The sequence below is a fragment of the Tupaia chinensis genome, unplaced genomic scaffold (assembly GCF_000334495.1).
Source record: "Tupaia chinensis unplaced genomic scaffold, TupChi_1.0 Scaffold000628_1, whole genome shotgun sequence".
In the NCBI taxonomy this organism is placed as follows: Eukaryota; Metazoa; Chordata; class Mammalia; order Scandentia; family Tupaiidae; genus Tupaia; species Tupaia belangeri.
In genome coordinates this window covers 3,566,976-3,575,850 of record NW_006160148.1, presented here as the reverse complement: position 1 = coordinate 3,575,850, position 8,875 = coordinate 3,566,976, and the positions used below count along the sequence as shown (strand labels likewise).

Genomic DNA, 8,875 nt, shown 5'->3' with positions numbered 1-8,875 from the left:
TAGGGCACGTGAGCTCGCCAGACAGACAGAGAGAGACATAGAGACAGAAAGCGAGAAATCACCCCCCAGGGGGGATGGTCACACTGCAATCCCTTCTCCTCCATTCTCCTCTCAGGATCTTGGGCACGCATGCACACGCGCCTGGCGTGAGTTTTAAGCCACCGGGTCCAGGACGCGAACCACAGTCGACTACGTGGGAGTCCAGCAACATAGCCATTACGCTAACTGCTGGTTCCCGCAGCCGCAGGGATTTCTGAAGGGCCCTTTATGAACACTGCACAGAAACAGCAGCACCTTCTCCAACCTGGAAGGGGCAGGGGAGCTGGTTTTAGAATACAGAAGTACCTGCTGCTGAAGAGCACCAAGGCCAGGCTCAGACTCAGGAGCCAGGCTCCCTGCGCCAGGGCCCAGCTTCTTCACTAACCAGGTGTGTAACCCTGGTAAGGGGCTGGACTCCTCTGCCTGTTCCCTGGTCTATAACATGGGAGCGACAGCAGTGCCTGTCTCACAGGACTCTTTATTGATGAGTTGAATTTCGTACAGTGGCCAGCACAGTGAGCCCTGTGTGAGCATTTGATAAAAGAAAGGACATTAACAGCTCCTATTTGAGAGCCCCCGGGGCTGAGTGCTGTCCCACATTCTTACCACATTACCCTATAAGGTCACTCTTCTAGTAGACACCTCACTGTAAAGAAACTGAGGCCCTGGGAACCAGCAGTTAGCATAATGGCTGTGTCGCTGGACTCCCACATAGTCGACCGCAGTTCGCGTCCTGGACCCAATGGCTTCAAACTCACGCCGGGCACATGTGCGTGCGTGCCCAAGATCCCGAGAGGAGAATGGAGAAGGGACTGCGGCGTGACCAGCCCCTCTGGGGGGTGATTTCTCGCTTTCTGTCTCTATGTCTCTCTCTGTCTGTTTGGCAAGCGCACGCGCCCTGTAGCAAGAAACCTCTCAAAAAAAAAAAAAAAGAAAGAAAGAAAGAAACTGAGACCCAGAAAGCATCACCAGGTTGACCTAAACTGACTCTATCAGCAGTCTTTTTGATTTTCTTTAAGTTTTTAATATAGGCCATGTGAGCTTGCCAGAGAGGGAGAAAGGGACAGAAAGCGAGAGGGAAAATGAGAAATCATGCACTGGGAAGGGACCACTTAGCAATCTCTTCACTTCCATTTTCTTCTTGGGATTCCGAGGCACATGCACCTGGTGTTTTTTAAGCCATTGGGTCCAGAACTCCAACCACACCGTTGGCCGTGGGATCCAGCTGCCTTTATCACCATGCCACCCGGCTGGCCCAGCACTCCTTTTTTTTTTTAAGTTTCTTTCTTTTCTTTCATGACAGAAAAAGACACAGAAACAGGTACCTCCATCAGGGTTCTCATGCTGCAGTCCGTCCACTCCAGCCTCAGCAGGTCTGGACCGTGGCATTCACCTGCCTGCATACCCAGGAAGGTGCTGGGATGCAAACCCCGGAGGTTCCATATGGGTCTAGTTGCATTGCCACTGTACCACCACCTGACCCCTCTACCAGCTCTGAACTATTACACTCTACTGCTTTTCTCCACCGGATGCAAAACATTCGAGAAGGCAGAGGGATAGACCAAATGGCCTCCCAGGGCCCTCACAGCCACAGAGTCACAGAGCCCTTGACAGCCCCAGCCTCATCAGAATTGGGGAAGGTTTCCTAGTCATGCAGGATGACAAACCACCTCGCGGTGCAACCTTCTCATTAAACAATTACCTCCAGGAGCACCCAAGCGAGGAAGTGACCTCACTACACTCTGGACACCACCCCACCGCTGGGGGGGAATCATGGCAATGGTGGCAGTGACACTGAAGATGACAGCAGCTCACCACCAACCGTACAGTTCAAATATCAGCCCCGGCATTTGAAACACATGCCAGCTGTGTGGACACGCATGCCCAAACTCCTGAAAGGAGGGGAATGGAGGTGGAGGAGGGACGGCAGCTTGAGCATTTCCTCTGGGAGGTGCTTTCTCCTCTCCCTGTCTCTCTGCCTCCTTCTGGCAAGCACACATGCCCTTTAGCAAGAGAAAAAAAAATTAAATCAGCAAACAAACAAATCAAAGTTGGAGGTGGCTGGATTTCTCAACTCTGGCAAGACTCAAAGCCCCTTCCAGAGCCTTAGTCTTTATGTTGCCATAACTGAGTACCACAGTTAGAGCAATTTGTTATGGAGAATAGGGGGTTATTGAGCTCACACTTTTGGGGGCTGAGAAGCCCAGGCTGACAGGCAGGCATCTGGCGAGGGGTTTTGTATTGTATCAGAACAGGGCATGTGTGTGAGGGAGGAAGTGCATTATGTGGCAAGAGGACAGAAGACAAAGAGTGCCAATAGGGTCTGCAGCACACTGGGTAAGCCGGATCCCACCCGGCCAACTATCATTCAAATCCCACCTCTGGTTGCTTACAAAACTTGCCAAGAGGAGCTGGCAAGTGGCGTGGAGGTTAAGGGTGCTGGACTCTCACATGACCGACCGTGGTTCAAGTCTCAGACCTGGCAACTTTCTCTCTCTCTCTCTCATGCGTTCTGTTCCTCTCTGACCAAATTAAAATAAATAAATAAAAGTTAAAAAATAAAATAATATTTTTACAAATGCCAGAAGTGTGGGCCCAAAATCATCCTGATGGGACAGAGAAATGGAGGAGGGGGTGTGGTATGACCATGCCCCTCTAGAGGTTCTCCCTCTCTTTTGTTTTTCTCTTCCCCTCTCTCTTCCTCTCTCTCTCTCTCTCTCTGGCGAGCACACACGCCCTCTGACAATTTAAAAAACAAAGAGAGAGAGAGAACTTGCTTTTAAAACAAAGCCACTTACTTCTGCAATAGGAACATTAATCCTTTCATGAAGGCTCCGCCCTCATGAACCAGTGGCCTCTCATCAGGCCCCATCTCCCAGCACTGTTGCACTGGGGGTTAAGTTTCCAACACATGAATCCGAGGGACATAGCTGAACCACAGCATCCACAGCTTCTGTTGCCAGTACCCCAGGACCCCACTGGGCACAGATCCATCTTTCGCACTCTGGCCATGTGCAGAGGACACGTTGCCCCTTCCCTTTATAACCCGTGGAGAGCAGAAACTAGGCCCGGACATTCACATATGATGTCATCAATGGATGGGGTTACACTGCTACCAGGGATAGCGGGGGGAAATAAACATAAAGACAGGTGTTTGTTTACCCCATTTCCATCTATTTGACACCAGATACCAGGCACGGCAGGGAATGAGGTCCCTATCCTCTCAGAGCTTACAGTCTAGCTGGGAAGACAGTAACACAGGTAACACTTAAGTAAACGAGTTAAGTGTACTTGGAGGTTAGTGCAGGGCTGGCAACGATGAGGTGCTGAGGCAGAGAGGACCGGGGGCAGCCCCCTTTAGAGGGAGAGATCTGGGAAGGACTTTGAGCCACGGCTGGGAGGATGAGAAACCAGACGTGGAGAACTGGGGCAACTGTAAGCTCAAAGTCCTGGAGGCGGGAATAAGCTTGCGAGGTTTGTAAAACAGCGAAGTGGCCCGTGGTAGCTGGAGCACAGAAGCTGGGGAGGCAGGAGAAGATAAGGTTCAAGCAGACAAAGAATTCCAGTGTGTGGGAAGCCACTAAGGGCTGTCCTGTGATAAGAAGAGGGACTCGTCCTGGGGTATGAGTCAGGGAGGAGGGGATGACCCAGAGCAGGCAGGATGCAGCCGCGCTGAGTCTAGGGCATCCCACACACTGGCTCCTGTCCCCTCCATACATCAGCTCACAGGGTGGGGAGGGGATAGTGGCAGGAGACATGTTGATTCGGTCATGTCGGGTTCCCGGTGCCTGGGTCAGAACCATGATCCAGCCCTGAGGAGCCCTGGCGAGCACACACGCCCTCTGACAATTTAAAAAACAAAGAGAGAGAGAGAACTTGCTTTTAAAACAAAGCCACTTACTTCTGCAATAGGAACATTAATCCTTTCATGAAGGCTCCGCCCTCATGAACCAGTGGCCTCTCATCAGGCCCCATCTCCCAGCACTGTTGCACTGGGGGTTAAGTTTCCAACACATGAATCCGAGGGACATAGCTGAACCACAGCATCCACAGCTTCTGTTGCCAGTACCCCAGGACCCCACTGGGCACAGATCCATCTTTCGCACTCTGGCCATGTGCAGAGGACACGTTGCCCCTTCCCTTTATAACCCGTGGAGAGCAGAAACTAGGCCCGGACATTCACATATGATGTCATCAATGGATGGGGTTACACTGCTACCAGGGATAGCGGGGGGAAATAAACATAAAGACAGGTGTTTGTTTACCCCATTTCCATCTATTTGACACCAGATACCAGGCACGGCAGGGAATGAGGTCCCTATCCTCTCAGAGCTTACAGTCTAGCTGGGAAGACAGTAACACAGGTAACACTTAAGTAAACGAGTTAAGTGTACTTGGAGGTTAGTGCAGGGCTGGCAACGATGAGGTGCTGAGGCAGAGAGGACCGGGGGCAGCCCCCTTTAGAGGGAGAGATCTGGGAAGGACTTTGAGCCACGGCTGGGAGGATGAGAAACCAGACGTGGAGAACTGGGGCAACTGTAAGCTCAAAGTCCTGGAGGCGGGAATAAGCTTGCGAGGTTTGTAAAACAGCGAAGTGGCCCGTGGTAGCTGGAGCACAGAAGCTGGGGAGGCAGGAGAAGATAAGGTTCAAGCAGACAAAGAATTCCAGTGTGTGGGAAGCCACTAAGGGCTGTCCTGTGATAAGAAGAGGGACTCGTCCTGGGGTATGAGTCAGGGAGGAGGGGATGACCCAGAGCAGGCAGGATGCAGCCGCGCTGAGTCTAGGGCATCCCACACACTGGCTCCTGTCCCCTCCATACATCAGCTCACAGGGTGGGGAGGGGATAGTGGCAGGAGACATGTTGATTCGGTCATGTCGGGTTCCCGGTGCCTGGGTCAGAACCATGATCCAGCCCTGAGGAGCCAGGACCCAGTCAGTCCTGGTGGCCCTGAGCGCCTGGCAGCCTCCATAGAGGGACAGAAGCACTTCTTGACTGGCCCCTCCTGTCAACCAAAGCCTCAGCCAGTACAGTCACAATGCCAAGTACACCTACCTTCACAGGTACAGAACAGGGTGGGAAACCCAGGAAGCCACCGTCATCCAAAAGCCAGCAGGACCCGGTCCCTTCCCGGATGGGCCTTGTGGAAGGCAACGCACTGTCCGGGCTGTCCGATGCTGCACAAGAGCCATCCCACCAGCTTTGGGAGCTGGTTCGTGGCTCGCTTTCCAGCTCCACCTTCACTGCCGCCAGGTAGGTAGCTTGAAATCCGCCATGGTAAAGGACTTTCAGCTCCTTTTCCCAGCTGGCCAGTTTACCAGCGTACATGTCTCTGGACAAGCCTGAGGGCAGACCTGACACCCCCAAGTCCAGCTGCCACTAGAGTCCAGCAGTGTTGCACCGCTGGACTCAGCACCAGAGCTCTGGGTGCTTAGAGTCAATAGAAGGAACAGCAGGAAGTGACCAGCCATGTACCCAGAGAACTGGGAAGGAAGTTGTGAGGTGGGAAAATGTGGATGGAGATGGTGGGAGGTTCACCCGCCCTCAAGACCCACCCAGTGGCGGACCAGAGACCCTGAACCTTAGCTCGGGGACATCACCTTCCCAGAGCCTCCGCTCTGGCCTAGGGCCTGTGGGCTCCATTGCCAGCCGTCTGACATGCCCTCCTACAGTGAGAATCTGGGCCAGGCCTGTCCTGAGAGGAACCAAGGGCTGTTTCTTCCTGTTCCCTAATCCTAGGATGAGCTCTGACCTTGACCCTGAGCCTGGTGACAAAGGTCTCCACCCAGGCCCACACAGATCTCCAACTGTTCTGGGCTGGCCCCTAATGGGACCACAGAAAATTCATTCTCCTGTCTGAGCCTGACACCAGCCCCAGCTCTGCATGAGTCATGACAAAGCCTACCACTTGAGCCCAAACTGGCCTGGAGTAGGTTGTCTCAGAATCTCTACAATGGAGGTTTTTTGGTTTGGTTTGGTTTGGTTTGGTTTTTTGTTATGGACACGCACTCGCCAGAAAGACAGAGAGACAGACAGCGAGAAATCACCTCCATGGGGGGATGGTCACGCCACAATCCCTTCTCCTCCATTCCCCTCTCAGGATCTTGGGCATGCACGCACATGCGCCCGGCGAGAGTCGAAGCCACCGGGTCCGGGACTCGAACTGCAGTCGACTACATGGGAGTCCAGCGACATAGCCATTACGCTAACTGCTGGTCCTTCCAGTGGAGGTTTGAGCCTCCTGCCTGAGAAGCAAAACAATGAAAGAACAAAGCCAAACCAAAGCCTCTTGCTTCAGTGACACAACTTTGTCTTAGGAAATAAAGCCTAATGGTAAAGTACACTTTCAGAGGCACTGGGTCTCCTGCCCTCCCTGCTGGGCTCCCTCTTTGGAGTGTCCATGCCCTAAGCGCCCGCTTCGCTCTATACCCAAACACAGGCCAGATCCTCAGGCAGGCAGGGAGTGGATGGGGGAACTGTGAAGCCTCAAGAAAGGTCATCTGAGAGTCTGAGGGCTGAGAGCCAAGACCTTACCTACCACCTGAGCGTGAGTGGGAGCCGTTCACTCTCTCTGTTTCCCCACCTGTGAGGTAAGAGATGGAGCCTTCCAGCTCCATTATCCAAAGCTAAGGATCCCACGGAAACGTAAAGCTCTACGTTCAAGGGTGGAAGGGTTGTACTTCCCAGATAATTCAGGCCTACAAGATGCAAGAGGCTGCTGCTAATGCCAGGTTCAAGTCCTGGAATGCCCTCTCAGCTCTACACCCTGTGCTTGGGACTTACCCTCCTTGGTCCTCAGTTTGGGCAACTGCCAAGTCCACGTGGATAAAATGTGACAGTGGCCAGAAAAGCGCTTTGTTGTTTTTTGTCTGAGGAGAGGTTTTTGCTATAGGGCGCAAGTGCTTGCCAGAAAGAGAGACAGACAGAAAGTGAGAAATCACACACACACACCACAGGAGGGATGGCCACACCGCAGTCCCTTCTCCTCCCTCCTCCTCCTGGGCACACACACACATGCACACACACACGTGCCCTGCGTGAGTTTAAGCCACCGGGTTGGGCGAACTGCGGTCAACTACATGGGAATCCAGCGACGTAGCCATTAAGCTATCTGCTGGTCCCAAGGTGCTTTGTAAGCTGTAGAGTAAGTTCAACCTCCTGGGAGGGAAGGCAGCTGTTAAAGTTGTTAGTTTAGTGCTTTGCCTCCCAGAGAGTGGATCAGCCTCACAAGCTCTCTAGGAGACCTGGGAGAGCCACCTCCCCCCACCCCCCCATCCCCGGCCCTCCTCCGCAGGACCCTATGCCCCTGCCCTGCCCAGAATCAGCGAGAGTCAGTCCTACTCTTTAGTGAACTCCTACACCCAGCTCTAAGCAGCCTTAGCTTCTGCCTGGAGGGAGGGAGAGCAGGCGGTACCTGAGTAAGCTTGGGCTCCCCACTACAGAGGCTACACCCAGCGCAGAAGGAACGATCCGGACCGAGCAGAGGGAGAGAGGAGGGAGGAAGGCGGAGCGTGTGAGGGAGGGGCACGTGAATACAGGCCATAGGGATTTGGGGATCCAAGACGGGCCAGGGAAAACGGTAGAGCTCGCAGGAGGTGGGGTCGCGGAGGCCTCGCCTCCCAGACGTCAATTCCCAGGGTGGGGCGGAGCCACCCCATCGCCTCCCCCGGCGGGCCTTTCTCTAGGGCGGGCTCCTGCGCCCGCGCCCAGCCTCGCGGTTCAGAAGAGGCTGGGTCACAGGTGGCGCTGCCCAGGACAGCGGTCGAGACGGGCCCCAAAGGGACCGCCCCTCGCTTGGGCCTGGGAAGGCGCAACTGTGAGCAAAGGGTCCAGCTGGTAACTGGGAACAAACCCTCATATCTGAGACTGGATCGCCTTTCTCCGCAGTGAGGCAACACCTAGGAACTTAGAAATGCAGACTCTCAGGTCTCTCCCCGTTGACTCAGTCTGCGCCTTTGGGAGACCTCAGGTGACTCACGCACATTCAACTTGGTGCTCGGCCTACAGGTTTAACAAAAGACACATTACAGATGACTTTCCTTTTTCTTTCTTTCTTTTTTTTAAATTTGCTATAGGGGCTCTGCTTTTCTTGAAATTAAAAAATATAGGGACCAGCAGTTGGCGTAAAGGCTGTGTCGCTGAACTCCCGACCGCAGTTCGAGTCCCTGACCTGGTGGCTTAAACTCACGCCGGGCCCATGTGCATGCTTGCCCAAGATCCCTAGAGGAAAATGGAGGAGAAGGGATTGCGGCGTGGCCATCCCCCCTGGGGGGTGATTTCTCGCTTTCTGCCTCTCTGTCTCTCTCTCTCTGTCTTTCTGGCGAGTGCACACGCCCTTTAGCAAAAACCTCTCCAAGAAAAAAAAAATTTTTTAAATATATTAAAAATACATAATTAATTATTGTAGTAAGCTATATAGCATCAGCTAGGTGCTACCTTATAGTATATTCATTCTACTCAGATTTGCATGCCTAAAGTCAGACATGTATTCAAAGATATGTATATATCAGCTGAGCTTGCTATTTAAAGTAGTTAGATTATTTAAGAAGTTTTGTGAATCAACAAAATGTGGGGGTGAAAAGGAATGAAAAACTGGAAAACTGAGATAGTGTGGGAGGGTGGGAAATGGCAGAGGGTGAGAAATGGGGGGGAAATATATGAAACTGAAAATGGAAAGTTATTGACCATAACATGTATGATTAAGCCACCACGCAGTATATTCTGGATGGAAAATCACATTTTGTATGCTGTGACAATGCTCAGGGATCAAATGTAAATTAATTAACTTTTTTTTTTTTTAAATGAAAGAGAAAGAAAGAAATGTGCTCTAGGGGGAC

At 52.6% G+C, this 8,875-nt stretch overlaps 2 long non-coding RNA genes across 2 annotated transcripts in view; both read right to left on the bottom strand.

Annotated features, from left to right (window-relative positions):
• The window catches only part of LOC114009827 (uncharacterized), a 32,990-nt gene extending 27,623 nt beyond the window's left edge, over positions 1–5,367 (bottom strand). The window contains exon 1 of the long non-coding RNA XR_003551226.1: positions 5,094–5,367. This is a non-coding gene — a long non-coding RNA (uncharacterized LOC114009827). The remainder of the gene's footprint in view (positions 1–5,093) is intronic.
• An 838-nt stretch (positions 5,368–6,205) lies between these two features.
• On the bottom strand, positions 6,206–7,625 carry LOC114009821 (uncharacterized). The gene is made up of 3 exons (XR_003551215.1): positions 7,453–7,625; positions 6,822–6,940; positions 6,206–6,283 (listed from the first exon to the last, which is right to left on the bottom strand). It is a non-coding gene; the product is annotated as an uncharacterized LOC114009821 (long non-coding RNA).
• Between the last annotated feature and the right edge of the window lie 1,250 nt (positions 7,626–8,875).